This window comes from Microtus pennsylvanicus, chromosome 5 (assembly GCF_037038515.1).
Source record: "Microtus pennsylvanicus isolate mMicPen1 chromosome 5, mMicPen1.hap1, whole genome shotgun sequence".
Classification (NCBI taxonomy): Eukaryota; Metazoa; Chordata; class Mammalia; order Rodentia; family Cricetidae; genus Microtus; species Microtus pennsylvanicus.
The window spans coordinates 62,922,649-62,937,236 of NC_134583.1; positions in this window are offsets into that span (position 1 = coordinate 62,922,649).

Here is a 14,588-nt window from a genome sequence, read left to right on the forward strand (position 1 = left end):
TCAAAACCCACTGGCTTCTGACCTTCTCTTTGTGTGTTCTCTTTGCTGAGAGATTAGTCTGTAACCTGCTTACTGCAAAACGGAGATACTAGGGAAGAAAGCCCATGACATTTTAAAAACAGAAAGGCCACCATTTCAAAGTAAGTACTTCTGGCTTCTAGTTTTCTACCCAATGGTAAGTATGATAACTTATAATGACATTTTCGGTTTGCTCTGAACGGGCTCGAACCAGTTCCAGTTCTACCTCCTAATCAAAGCTTTAACTGTGCCTCAAGCTCCTTGCAGCATCAGAAAGAAAGTCATCTGAGCATGACAGAAGCTGAAGTCCATGGCCCTTCACCTATGCATACACACTCACTGCTCCTAGGGATGTGATCCTGACTGGGAACCTTTGCCCAAGCTGATCCACCGGCTTCGGGTAGCTTTCCCTGAACTTCCTCACTTAGTTTATCTCTCCTCGTCCCTTAAATCTTGCCTTTGGTACGAACTCCTCCTGGAGGTATCATTTCTGCAGACTCTCTTAGTACTTTCTGGCCATGGCATTAACTTGACCCTATTGGAATTCAGCATACAATAAGTCACTATCTTAATTACTGTTCTATCGCTGTGAAGAGACACCATGACTAAAGCAACTTATTTTTTTAAAAAAAGTATTTAATTGGGGGCTTGCTTACAGTTTCAGAGAATTGGTCCATGATCATCATTGTAGGAAGCATGATGGCAGGCAGGCAGGCATGAAGCTGAAGCAGTATGTGAGAGCTTACGTCTTACCCAAAAGTTGGAGGCAGAGTGTGTGTTCACACATGAGAGAGAGAGAGAGAGAGAGAGAGAGAGGGACCCAGGCAGAAAGAAAGACATAAAGGAACCAAGCTTAATGTAGGCTTTTGAAAACTCAAAGCTCACCCTCAGTGATACACCTCCTCTAACAAGAAAACATCTCCTAATTCTTACCAAAATCCAAAACAGTTCTACTAATTAGGACCCAAGCATTCAAATATATAAACTTATGGGGATCATCTTCGTTCAAGCCATCTTACTCATTTGAAATACTCAGTGACGATCACTTATTCTACAGAGTATATCCAAATTACAACTGAACTCCTGGCGGGATACCTGAGGACTGCCTTTCCAAGCTCCTCCTAGGAGGAGGCATATTGGTCCCCAGGGACCCCAAACCATCCAATCCTGTCTTGTCTGGAACAGGCTTTGCAGAGTCCCTTGTTGGATGACGAATCTGTTGTTTTTCTTTTTCTTCTTAGATTTTATGTATTTTTATGTTCATGAGAGTGTTGCCTGGATGTATGTCTGTGCATCACATATGCATAGTGTACTGGAAGGCCAGAAGAGGCCATCAGATTCCCTGAGACTGGAGTCACACACATTGGCTGCCCTGTGGGTACTGGGAATTGAACCCAGGTCCTCTGGAAAAGCATCCAGCACTCTTAACTACTGAGCCATCTCTCAGTCCAATATGTCCATTCTTTAGGATTTATTGGAAACAACTTTCCATGATAAATATCCCACTGTCCCTCCATTACACTTAAGCTAGGGAAACACAAATGAGAAGCAAGAGCACAGTGGGGTGTATTCTTGCCTACACTTTATTTATTTCAGCAACCATCCTTATGCAGAGACTCGGGTCAAGGAACTTGCGCACTTCATATGCTGTCAAGTCTACCTTGGAGCAGGCTTATCTGGAAAATAATGAACAGAGAACACAGTTTTATCATCTTTATCACACTGGCAACCTTAATAAGAAAGAACCCAGATGGCATCACCATTCTGGGGAGCCAGAAGGCCGGGTTTGAACAAGTTAACACTATTTAACACTGGAGAGATTTGGGAGAACCTCTGTTTCTTTGAGAATCAGCTTTTCATCTCTGAAAAGGATTAATGTCTATCTTCACATTTGTGTTGATATTCACATATTTGGTAATGTATTAAAATGTCACGTTCTCTGCTAAGTAGCCAGGTAGGCAGCAATGTGTTTGTTTGTTTGTTTGGTTTGTTTTTTTCAAGACAGGGTTTCTCTGTGTTGCTTTGGAACTAGCTTTTGTAGACCAAGCTGGCCTTGAACTCACAGAGATCCGCCTGCCTCTGCCTCCTGAGTGCTAGGATTAAAGGCGTGCGCCACCAACGCCTGGCTAATGAAAAGAAGTCTGATGATCATAGCTGGCATATTAATGTGCTTTTATTTGTACAAATGAGGTTGAATACAAGCTGGGCTTTTAGCTCTTCAACATTCAAACCAACCTCCAGTTTGGAAGGGACACAAAATTAGGGGAGAGAACTGAAGCTTCCCTTGTGAAAAGAGAGCAGGGTTTGGGGAGACCATCTTTTTCCTGCCCTACTCCCCTACTAGCTAGAACCAGGAAGGTGACCTAATAAAGACCAACCAGATGTGCATCTCTGGGCTTAGACTCTGAAAGCATAGAAAGAAACAGGGTTAGCTGGAGATAATGCTTCAGATCACTAGACCCCACAGATACGTGTTCAGCAGTGTGGCATCAGTGAGGGATAAGGCCAGGCATCGCTGCAGCCAGTGTCCTGCTGGCTACCTTAGTGACAAGTTCTTACTGGTGTCTGCCTCCCTGAGTTTCTGCCCAAGCCTGTTTCTCCAGCTCTGTTTTCACTGTGAGCTAACCTGATAGGCTTCCTATAAATTCCTTTATTGCTGAAACCAACTGGTGTCAGTTTCTTTTGTCTGTAATCAGGAAAATGACCGGCAGTACCTTCTAATTAGCAGTTCTTACAATTATATTGCTGTGAGTTACCTACACGCATTCGCGGTTTTCTTTCCTTTGATAAGTGCTGCCTGACAACAGCAATTTGCATATGAATTGTCGTTATTGATACTTCAGTTTTTTGAGACAGCACCTCACATTATAGCTTAGGGTAGCCTGGACTTCATGGTGATCCTCCTGTCTCAACTACCAGAGTACTGGAATGACAGACCTGTGTCACCTGCTTAGAATTACTTCATTCTTTGTCTATGCTGTATCATTTAGCTACCTTACAACCATGTTTATAGTGTTTCCATACCACATATAATAGTTTAATATTTTATGTATTCAAATGGGTGCATCTCTTCTATAAAGATAATTTCACAGGGATAGTAATCTGTACTTCATTTAGTTTTTTTATGAGGCATTCCCCTTCACTTTAATGTTAAAATTTCTGAAATTTGTGTACATGTGTGCCTGTGTGCCTCCCTCTCTCTCGCTGTGTGTGTGTGTGTGTGTGTGTGTGTGTGTGTGTGTATAAAATGAGATAGGGATCTACTATGATTTAAATTACTTATGACTTTCCAACACTCATGTTGAAGTTAGGTTTCAGCAAGGCTTTGTTGGGAAGCAGGACCCAATGGGAAGGGTCTGGATTGTAGGCGCCCACACGGGGATTGAGAACTTTCTCAGGTGAGTTCCTGCTGCTCTTAAGGCTCTGAATTAGTTACCATGACAGCAGGTTGTTATGAAACAAGTTCAGATTCTCCAACTTCCTTGGATTTCTCTTCCATAACCCACTTGCTCTTCTGCTTTCTGTACCAAGTCGAAGCCACAGAAGAGCCCTGTTAGAGACTAACACCGTGTCTCAGACTTTCCGGGCTCCAGCAGAGCCTCAAGACTGTGTCTTAGGCCATGAAGACCTGGGTTCCATCCCCAGTACCCCTAAAGCAGGGATGTGACACCTCCCAAACTAGGGAGGTGGCCACAGAAGGATCAGAAGTTCAAGATCACGTTCCACTACACAGTAAGTTCAAGGGCAGACTGAGATGGATCCTGTTTCAAAACAAACAAAATAAATCTCTTTTCTTTGTAATTAACCCAGACTCAAATGTTCTGTTAAAACAACAGAAAAATTCTAAGACAAAACCTGACTTTTCCTCTATCCCACACAGCTCGGCATCATTTAAAAGAAAACAACATAACCTCATCATTGCTTCAAAACTCATCTTCCATTTCACTTAAACTCTATTTGCTTTTGGAGTGTTAGGAGAAAATGTTATATTCTACCAACTCTATATTCCAGAGTAATATAGATTTAGAATATATTGAAATATTTGCTAGGTCATCTTCTCCTAGTATTTGCGATTTGCTTAGCCTCTCAAATAAATGTAATCCTTTGGGGCCTAAATTACATAGATTGATTTAGGAGGAAGTCACATCATGCAGTTTTTAACTTTAAGAAATTTGTCTTTTTAAAACCATTCAGAAGGAAGAGGAGGATGCGGCTCAATAGCGGAGCAATTGCCTAGGATGTGCAACGCTCTAAGCTTCTTTTTCTTTTCCTTAATATTTTGCGATATGTGTGTGTGTACAAACATATATATGACGTGCATGCCTTGTACATTTTTGCATGTACTTGGACACACGTGTGTGCAATTGCACATGCTCGTGCATGTGGAGACTGATGTTGAGTTCTCTTCGGTCACTCCCCACCCTGCTCACTGAGGTAGTATCTCTACATGACATGACACGTCTAATAATCAGCTTGCTCCTGAGATCCCCCATCTCTCCTTCCTTGCATCAGATTTAGAAATAGGCTGGCATGCCCGCTCGGCATTTATGTGGGCTCTGAGAACCTTAATTCTGATCTTCAAGCGTGTACAGTAAGTGCTTTGCCTCCTGAGCCATCTCCTCAGACCAGCCCTGAGTGCCAGCTCCAGCACTTCCAAAGGAGCTTTTCTCCCAGAGACTAGCCTCCTAATAGGTTCCACACAATGTGAATATGTTCCTATTTGTTGCTATTATACACTGTGCTGTTTGTCAACATTTAAACAGTCACCTTCAGTGAAATGTTCTTTTTCATAATTTTCAGTTGGCTCTTGAGTTTTTCAGGAATTCATACTGATGCATGAGATAATAATCTTGCCTTTTCTTAAATCCCATTTGTATCTTCCTCTTGTCTAATTGTCTTTCCAGAATTCTGTTTGTAACAATAAAATAAAGTAGAAAAGCGTTCATTGTTTCTGTCATTAATGGCTGTGCTCACAGTACCTCACCATTAAGCTCGGGCTGTTCTTGGGCTTGAGATATATATTATTCATTGCATTAAAATGGTATCCATTTATTCCTACTCAGAAAGGGTCATTATCAGAAATGGTCTTGAACTTCATCAAACACCTTCTGTGTGCCTACAAAAATGAGCTTGCACTCCTTCCCTTTTAGGTCTTATCTACCCATCTGAGGGCACAAACATCAGCTACAATAGTGTGCGATGTCCCCCACAGGCTCATGTGTGTCTTCTAATACTTGGTCCCCAGCTGGTGGCATTACTTTGGTAAGTTGCAGAACCTTGTGGACAGGAAGCCTAACTGGTGAAGTAGAGCTATGGGGGCCCACCATGGCAGTTACAGGTCAGCCTCATTTCTAATCTAATTTTCCGCTCTTGATCTGCCAAAACAAAAAGAAGCCAAGCCACAAGTTCCCCCATGCAACAGTTGGAGCCGCAGCCCCGGCACCATGCTTTCCTTGCAATAACAAACTGTATCCCACAATCCCTGGGCCTCGTCCCAGCCATGGGGAAAGTAACTAACACAGGGACAGTGTAAGTTGCTTTTGCTAACGTGGGCTTGAGATTTCACTGGAAGAGTGTCAGAAAGGCTTGAGAATAGGTTTGCACATCCGAAGAAGAAAACACAGGTAGGACCCAGCTCTAGAAAATGCTGCTTAAGATGTCATTGTTGGAAAATAAAGTTGATTCCCCCAAGACCAGTACTGTCATTAGAGTGAAGTCACACTGCTGGACTCTGCTGCCACCATAAATACCCTTGATAACCTGTCATTGTCTTTGGACTCTTCCTGCCACGGCCTCATCACGATAGCCCAAGGGAGACATCTGTTTGGACAGCAGCGCTTAAGTCTGGTCCCTAGCAGCTGGAACTGAGAGAAGCGAGCTTCACCTTCCTGCAGCCATTACTAGAATGAGAAATGGCCTCCCACCTCCAGTGAGGCTCCCCTCAAAGGAAGATTACTCAGTGATAGAAAAGCAAAACTGAAAAATGGCTACTACATCTCATGTAGGGTGCCTTATTGATAATATTAAATGCATTACTTTATCTTTTATCATAATTTTAAGTTCATATAAGAAAACCAGTGTAGGCTGGAGATATCTCTACAGATTGATTGGTAAAATACACAAGTGTGTGTGTGTGTGTGTGTGTGTGTGTGTGTGCCCACACATACAAGTGAGGGGTGCTTTTTTCATGTCTGTGTGTATTTTTGGAGGGCTGTCTGTCTGTCTACTGTCCTTGGCAAGTTTTACTCAGATTTGCTACTTCTTTTTAACCAACTGTGAAGAATTCCTATTTTCTTTGCCTCTAAATCATGTAAATGGCATGTCTTCAAAGACTCTGAGAATTTGCACAATTTATTTGATCAACCTGACAATTCGTTGAAATGTTTTCTAAATTTTTACCCATTAATACCTCTATATCTAAATTTTCCTTCTCCTTTTAGGTTAATTTTAGTTCTTTCATTTTTTTTTCTATAAAAATATCCCAGACTTTTCAATTCATTAGTGAAATCTTACAAAGAATCATTATTATTGTTGTTATTGTTATTATTGATGATGTTGTTGTTAGGCCACCTCTACTGACCCAAGGCCCCAGCACAGAGTTGAACACCTTCCTCCATTGGAGTTCTCCCTGCTGTCCTCAGCTCATGGGCTTCTCTTTCCAAGTCGTGTCCCGAGCCTCACATTGCAGCTGAGATGGCTATTGCCCCTGTCATCCTCTAGGAGCCTTCTGACTTTTCTTCATCTCTGGACTCCAGCTCCTGCATGTTTGGCTTCCTTCTGATAGCCAAACAAATCCGTCTCTTCTGAGTGCTGCCTGTTGGCTGCTGCCAAGCTAGGGAAGGTGCGCACAGGGAGCCAAAAGATACTTGTCTTCTGGGGATTCCCAGCCAATGAATGTTGGGTGCAGGGGTGTGAAGCCATCTACATTACCTCCAGGTGAGACAAGTTCAGAGGGATGGTGAATATTCCAGAGCTCTCTTCATGGTTAGGATAGAGGGACTCTTTTCAGGACCTTGTTCTAATCCCATTTGTCTTAGCTAGGGTTTGTATGGCTGTGAGCAGACACCATGACCACAGGGTGGTGGGTTACTGTTTAGAAGTTTAGTCCATTATCATCATGGTGGGAAGCATGGCAGAATGCAGGCGGGCATAGTGCCAGAGCAGTAGCTGAGAGTTCCGCATCAGGCAGCAGTAAGAAAGAATGACATGGTGCCTGACTTGGGCTTCTGAAACCCCAAAGCCAACCCCCAGTGACACACTTCCTCCAACAAGGCCATACCTACTCCATCAAAGCCACACCTCCCAATAATGCAACTCCCTTCTATGAGCCTATAGGGGTCATTTTCATTCAAAATATCACACCCAACTTCACTTGACTTCTTTCTTGACCTTCTCCTGCTCCCTCCTTGTTAGATCTTGGATCTGGAATGACCTCCACAGAAGGACTGACCATGTGTTGGGAGTTGGCTATCCACTTGGCCCTATTGGTAAAAGGTTGAGCCTTTATGAGGCAGGACCAGGTGGAAGTGTTTATGTAACTGGGCACTTTCTATTGAAGAAATCTGTGGGATGCCAGAGTCTCCACATCCCATCCCCTCTTCTAGTTACCAGAGGTGAGCAGTACAGTTTTGTTACACCATGTACTCCCTGTCTTCATGTGTTTCGCTATAAGGGCCAACAGTCATGGACTGAAACCTCGTAAACTGTAAGCCCAAATAAACTTTTCATCTTTTATATTGATTAGTTCAGGTAATTTGCAACAGCCCTGGAAAGTTAATATGGCCTCTTAGTAGTCTCCTCTGAGAGCTCTTCCTTAGCTAATCACTTCTGTAATCAATGTCTGATTACAGAAAAAGTCTACGACAAATATGATTTAATTTAGTCCTTTTAAATGGGCATTCTGGCTAACAAATTACACCAGGATGGTGCGGCATCTGGATACAATCACAGACATTAAAAACTGAAATCCTGAAGCATATATGAGATTCATTTGGGAGGTGCTGTGGTCTGAATGTGTTTGCACCTCCAAAATTCATGATCTGCAGTTTTTATTATATCTTTATTGGTGTTATCATAATGCCACAACACACATGCGGAAGACAGAGAACAACTTGTAGAAGTAGGTTCTTTCCTTGTACCTTGTGGGTCTGAGGAATTGAACTCAGGCTTGATGGCAAGCACCTTTACCTGGGACATTTTGCCAGCCCATATTTAAAACCATAATTTCCAATGTGACGGCATTAGGAGGAGGGATCTTTGGGAGAAGATTGGATCATGGGAGATTTCCAGGAGAGACCCTTCACTCCTTCTGCCATGGGAAGATAACCTCTGTGAACCTAAGAACCAGCCCTTAGCAGGTACAGAGTCTACGAGCGCTCTGACCTTGGAATTCCCAGAATCCCGGGTTCTCAGGAATAAATGTGTGTTGTTTCACATTGTCTATAGCATCTGAGCCAGACTAAGATGAGGAAGATAACCCACACTTATCCAGAAAGTAGTGTTCAATTTTAGTAATATTTCAATGTAGGAAGAGTTTTGAAGGATGTATAGGAGTCTGCCAGCCAGGAAAGGCGGTGTGCAGCTGGAACGTGAGAAGCAGAAGCCAAATGGGCAAAAGCTCGCAGTTGTGAATAGCATGCGGCCGATGTGCTTTGGGAGTAAATGTAGAGGAGGAACCTGGGAGCCAAACAACCTAGAAAGGTGGTGATGCGAGAGAGTGAAGTCGAGCCTAAGCAAGATGTTGTTCTTGCATCGGAGAACAGAGCTGGGAGTACAAGACTGAAACCGCTTGGTAAGCATGGGAGGGATGAAGGGAACCCCAAGAGGACAGCATCAGCCAAGCAGTGGTGGTGCCTGACTTTAATCCCAGCACTCAGGAGGCAGAGGCAGGCGGATCTCTGTGAGTTCGAGACTGGCCTGGTCTAAAAGAGGACAGCATCACTGTGTAATGACGCAGGAACAGTCAAAAGGCTTGGTGTGTCAAGGGAATTCAATTTAAGGTGGTTCCACAGACCAGAATTAAGTCTGGGAGGGGGGAATATCTCTTTTTTGTTAATTAGTTAATTTGGAGATGGAGAACTAGCAGTGCCTCACTGTGTGGCCCAGGCTAATCTCCTACTGTCAATTCCTCCTGCCTCTTCCTCCCAAGTGCTAAGAAAAGCAAGCACCACACCCCTCGCCCTTCATTTCCTTTGGATAAGAAAATCTTTCATCGGTGCTTGTAGATTTTGTAGACTTTCTCAACACTCACAAACACCTTTCTGTGCTTTTTTTTTTGTTTAACATAAACGGAGTGACCCTCGAGTTCAGAATCTTCTGCAGGCTACAGTACTGGGAAACTCTGTGTTTCCCGATAAACATGCCCGCCGAGAACCCTTGACACTCCTCTATCAAGAGCTGGAGCCCATAGCCCCTCCTTTTTGACACTGGGTGAGCTTTTATGGCTGCCCCAACTAATAAGTTCATGGAAGAGGTAGTGTGTGGCTTCTGAAGCCAGAGCACAAAGACATCTGCATACGTTCCATTTGGCTTCGTCTCAGCGAGTTCACCCTTGGGACCTGGTAACCATACGGTAAGGGAGCCCAGCCTACACTGAGAGACTCTTGAGGAAAGGAGCCAAACCTAACATTCTGGCTGAGCACCAGCTGCCAACCCACACTGACCCCTCCAGCCACGTGGGCAGTCAGTCATGGAAGGGGACCCTTCAGCTCTGTCATTACATGTTGAGTAGTGCAGAAAGCCACAGTCCTAGCCAAGGACTTCTTACACTGCAGGCTCATGAACATAGAGACGATCCTGTTGTTTTAGCCTCTTAAGTTTGAGAGCAACTTGAGATTTGGGTTAGATAATATGAACAGGCATCTATATAGTTGGTAGTGGTGGTAGTGATGGTGGTTTTCATTTTATTTTGCCCAACTATATGTCTGTGAACCACATCCCTTGGAGGTCAGTGGAGGGTATTGGATCCCCTGGAAATGGAGTTTATGGACACTTGTGAGACACCACGTGGACGCTGGACATGGAACCTGAGTCTTCTCGCCAGCCCACAGTGAGCGTCCTTAACTACTACTGAGCCACCTCTCCAACCCTTTGTTGTCATTTCGCTATGCCATAGATGAAACTCAGGACTTTGTGCAGCCTGGGAAAGTGCTGTAAGAGATTTTAATTGTGTTCTTTTGTGTTCCTCTATCCATTTTTTACTTTTGTCCTCTATTTATAGCAAGATCAGTTTGCTACTTGCTGCAGTCTTATGAAGTTTCCTTTTAAAATATGTTTATTCCTGAGATGTGAATTAGAGTTTATGACTCATTGCCAAAGGGAGGCAGAATAGTTTGATAATAGAGCCCTGGCAGGCCCTGCCTGAGTAAAGACAGCAAGGTTCACATGGATAGCCAAAGGGACTGTGCTATCAAGGGTACCCTTCAGGACATATTAGAGATGGTACTTCACCTCATTGCTGTTTTATTTCCCAAACCATGAGCTAGGGTCAATATGAGGAAAGACTCTCTTTAAAATGCCTTCTGAGGTTAGGAAAATTAAAGAAAGGCTGAAAAAACATCACAAGGTAGAGAAGACCAGGAAACAGAAGAACTCGATGCACCCTATTTTCCAGAATAAAATATGAATAAAATCTAGACTTTGATTGTTTGTATTGTGGTGATTTGCATCTGATTTATCCCCTAAAGCAGTGGTCTTCAACTTTCCTAATGCTGCCACCCTTTAATACAGTTCCTCATGTTGTGGTACTCCCAACCATAAAATTATTTTCATTGTTACTTTATAACTGTAATTTTACTGTTATACATAAATTTACATGTTATGTCATGAGTCATAACATAAATATCTGTGATTTCCGATGACCTTAAACAACCCCTGTAAAAGGGTCATTGGACCCCCCAAAGGGTCACACCCCACAGATTGAGAACCACTGCCTTAAAGGTTCCTGTGTGGGGAAATTTAGTTCCAGTATGACAGTGTTGAGGTGGTAGAACCTTTAAGAGGAGGAGCCTAGTGGGAGGTCGTTGGAGGTCATCTGGGCTTAATGCATTCCTGCCTCTCTGGAGAGAATGGGTTGCATCTTGTATGACAGGACTGTTTCTTTAAGAGCAGTTACCACATATAGTATGTGTCCCTTCTTGCTTTCCTGTTGTGTTGTGGTCTGCCACCTGCCACTGCACAGCTAGAACTGTCAAGGCACCAGAACCATGGGCTAAATAAACCTCTTTCCTCTGTGCACAAGCATTGCCCAGTGTCATGCATTCTGTAGTAGCAACACAAAACAAAGTATTATAAATGTTATACCAATGGGAACTTCTTCATGGGTCTAACAAGTGTTCCATGGTACAGTGGAATTCCAGTCACATTCTTGATGCTGCGGTGAAACACTCCGACCAAAAGCAACTTAGGGCAGTGGGGGGAGACAACTCTTGGTTGTCCACTTGACTATGTTTAGAATTAACTAAAATTCAAAAGGCTGGGCCACCTGGAGGTTTTTTTTTCTATATTAAACCATTTGAAATGGGAAGATCCACTTCTGATCCAGACCTTTTGAAGTGGGAAGAATCACCTTTAATATGAACCATCCCTTCTGCCGGCAGCCTATAAAGGCCATGGATGAAGGAAGCTTTCTCTCTTTGCCTGCTTGTTCCTGCCCTCAGTAGCAAGTCCGTTCCTTCACTGGCATTAGATCCTACTTCTTCAGGATTCCAGTGTATAGTGATGACCAGATGAGACATCCAGCCTTGTGGACTGAACAACCACTGGATCCTTGGACCTTCCACTGGGAGACAGCCATTGTTGGACTATCTGGACCACAGCCTGTAAACTATTCTAATAAACCCCCTTTCCATATATGCATAGACTCTTCCTATAAGGTCTGTTTCTCTAGAGAACCCTGATTAATATATGAAGGAAAGAGCTTATTTCATTCCATCATTGAGAAAAGTCTGGACCAGAACCCAAGCAGGAACTTGAAGCAGGAACCCTTCTTCCTGCCTAGTTCATGGGCTCATGCTCAGCTGACTTTCTTATAGAGTCCACGGCCATCTTCCCAGGAAAATGGTGCCCACCATGGGGACAATCAAGACAATCCCCCACAGACACACCCAAAGGCCACTCTGATCTAGGGGATTCCTCATTTGAGGCTGTCTTCTCAAGTGATTTCTGTGCCGTGTCAGCTTGACAGCTAAAGCCCACAAGGACATGTAGTTATGTGAGATTAATATTAGGGGAAGCTGAAAAGATAAGACAAGAACTTGCTGTATTCTTTTTTACAATTCTTCAAATCTAAAATGATTCCAACATAAAAAACCTCCATTATGATGCACTTGAATTGGCCTCTGTTGCCTTCCCATAATCTCAACTCCTCAGGAGGTTGAGGTAGGAGGATCACAAACTCAAGGCCAGACTCTGTTACAGATGGACTTGACGCCAGCCTGGGCATCTTATTGATACTCTGACTCGAAACTAAAAGTAAAAGAGGGCCAAAGATGTAAATTAGTGGCAGAACACAAGCCTAGAAAAAAGATACATTTAGCTGCAGAGCGGCACATACTTGTGATTCCAGTACTTAGGAGCAGGAGGATCAGGAATTCTAGGGCAGCCTTAGCTATACAGCAGATTTGAGTTCAGTTCTGGCTACTTGAGGCCCTGTTAAACAAAAACAAAAAAAAAGAAGTAAGTAAAACAAAGCATAAAGATAACATTTAACTTTTTAAAAGAAGGATGGATTCCCAAAATAACGTTGTCTAATAGTATAAAGCAAACAGGGTGAGGGTGGCTTATGGAGCCCTCATTCCTTAAGAACTGCATGCCATCTTGGCACTTGCAAAGGTAGCTGACCTGTTGGGTCTGAGGACGCCCAGGTCTCTGAGACCACACAGGAGGGGGGATGTGGGAAGAAGTCATAGAGGACAAATTCCTCCTGGCACTCCTGAGACCACCTGGTCCTTCTAGAGTCTTCCCAAGATTCAACAGAATTCCATCTGCCTGAGAGACACTGAAACTCCACCCAAAGAGAAAACATAAAACCTCTGCTTTTTTTCCTACAAAAATTAAGATCACTGTGAGAGTTGTTTAAGTGTACACACTCAACAATCACTGGGGTGCTCGTCTAGGTACCTGCTCAAGATTCCAGTATGTAGCCATGAAAATACAAAGTATTCCCCATGTTGGTGATAAACAGCGGAAATAAAGAAATAAATATGTATTGTTATTTTAGGTGCTGCTAAGTGCTTTGAGGAAAAACAAAATCAAGGGCTGGAGAGATGGTTCATCAGTTAAGATTGCTTGCTGTATGGTCCTGAGGACTGGAGTACAGATTCCAGCGCTCACATTACAAGCCAGATACCCTGAGTACCTCTGTAACACCAGCTCCGAGAGGTAAGTGAAGATAAAAGGATCACTAGGGCTTGCTGGCTTCCAGTCTAGCCCAGAAAATATCAGCTCCACATTCACGGGAAGATTGCCACAGAAGGCTAGGTGAGAAAGTGATTGAGGAAGATACCTGATATCCTTTCTTGGTTTCTGTGCCTGCACACAGGTGTATGCGCCTGCACATGCGCGTGGTGCGTGCACACACACATAAATGAATAAATAAGTCTTAAGCAAAAGCGGTACATTTTTTCCAAGACTAAAAATAAATAGTAACACCAAGTATAGAGCATTGGAAAGACCTCTTTGAAGGGCACACTCCAACCGGAAACTGCTGTGGTCATCTGAACCACCACTACAGACAGAAGCAAGAGGAGGCCTGAGCTGGGAATGAGTCTGGCATCTTCCAGAAAAGCCAGAGTGGATGCTGGGAGTTGGGCAAAGCAGAAGATAGCCTGAGACAAGGAGCAGGAGCTGACTGAGGTGTCAGATGTAGCAAGTTGGTAAGAAGTGCAGAACACCGAAATGCCAGCGGAAACACAGAAGGGACTGTCAGTCACCACTCAGGGATGAAGCAAGAGCCAGGGGGAGTTGCCTGATTCAGAAGTGAGATTGGAGGATAGAGAATGTTCTAGCAACACAATGAAGACATAGAACCTTTCTTCTCCTCGACACCAACATTTACCAAAAGGAGAGGGAGAGAGTACACAGAAGACATGAAGCCATCATGGAAGGCTGAGAGGAGGCCCAGTGATGGAGAGATTCTACAAGAGTCCAACAGAAGCAGAAAGAAAGCAGGCAAGAGAGATGGTTTAGTCGGTAAAGAGCGTGCCTCACAGGTATGAGTTTCTCATCCAGAACCCATGAGAAAATGCTGGATGGTGGCCATGCTCATGTAGTCCCAGTGCTAGGGAGGTAGAGACAAGTGGGTCCCTGGAGCTCACTGGCCAGCCAGCCGTGACTAATTCTTGAGATTCAGAGCAGTGATAACTATGTCTCAAAGGAGATGGATGGCTTTTATGGCACCAAAGCTGCCCTCTGCCCTCTGTGTGTGCTCATGTGTGACATCCACACTGGTATATACACACATGGGTGTATACATATGAACACACACACACACGCATGCACACACGCACGCGCGCGCGCACACACACACACACACACACAGGCACACACACATGCACACACACACACAGGTA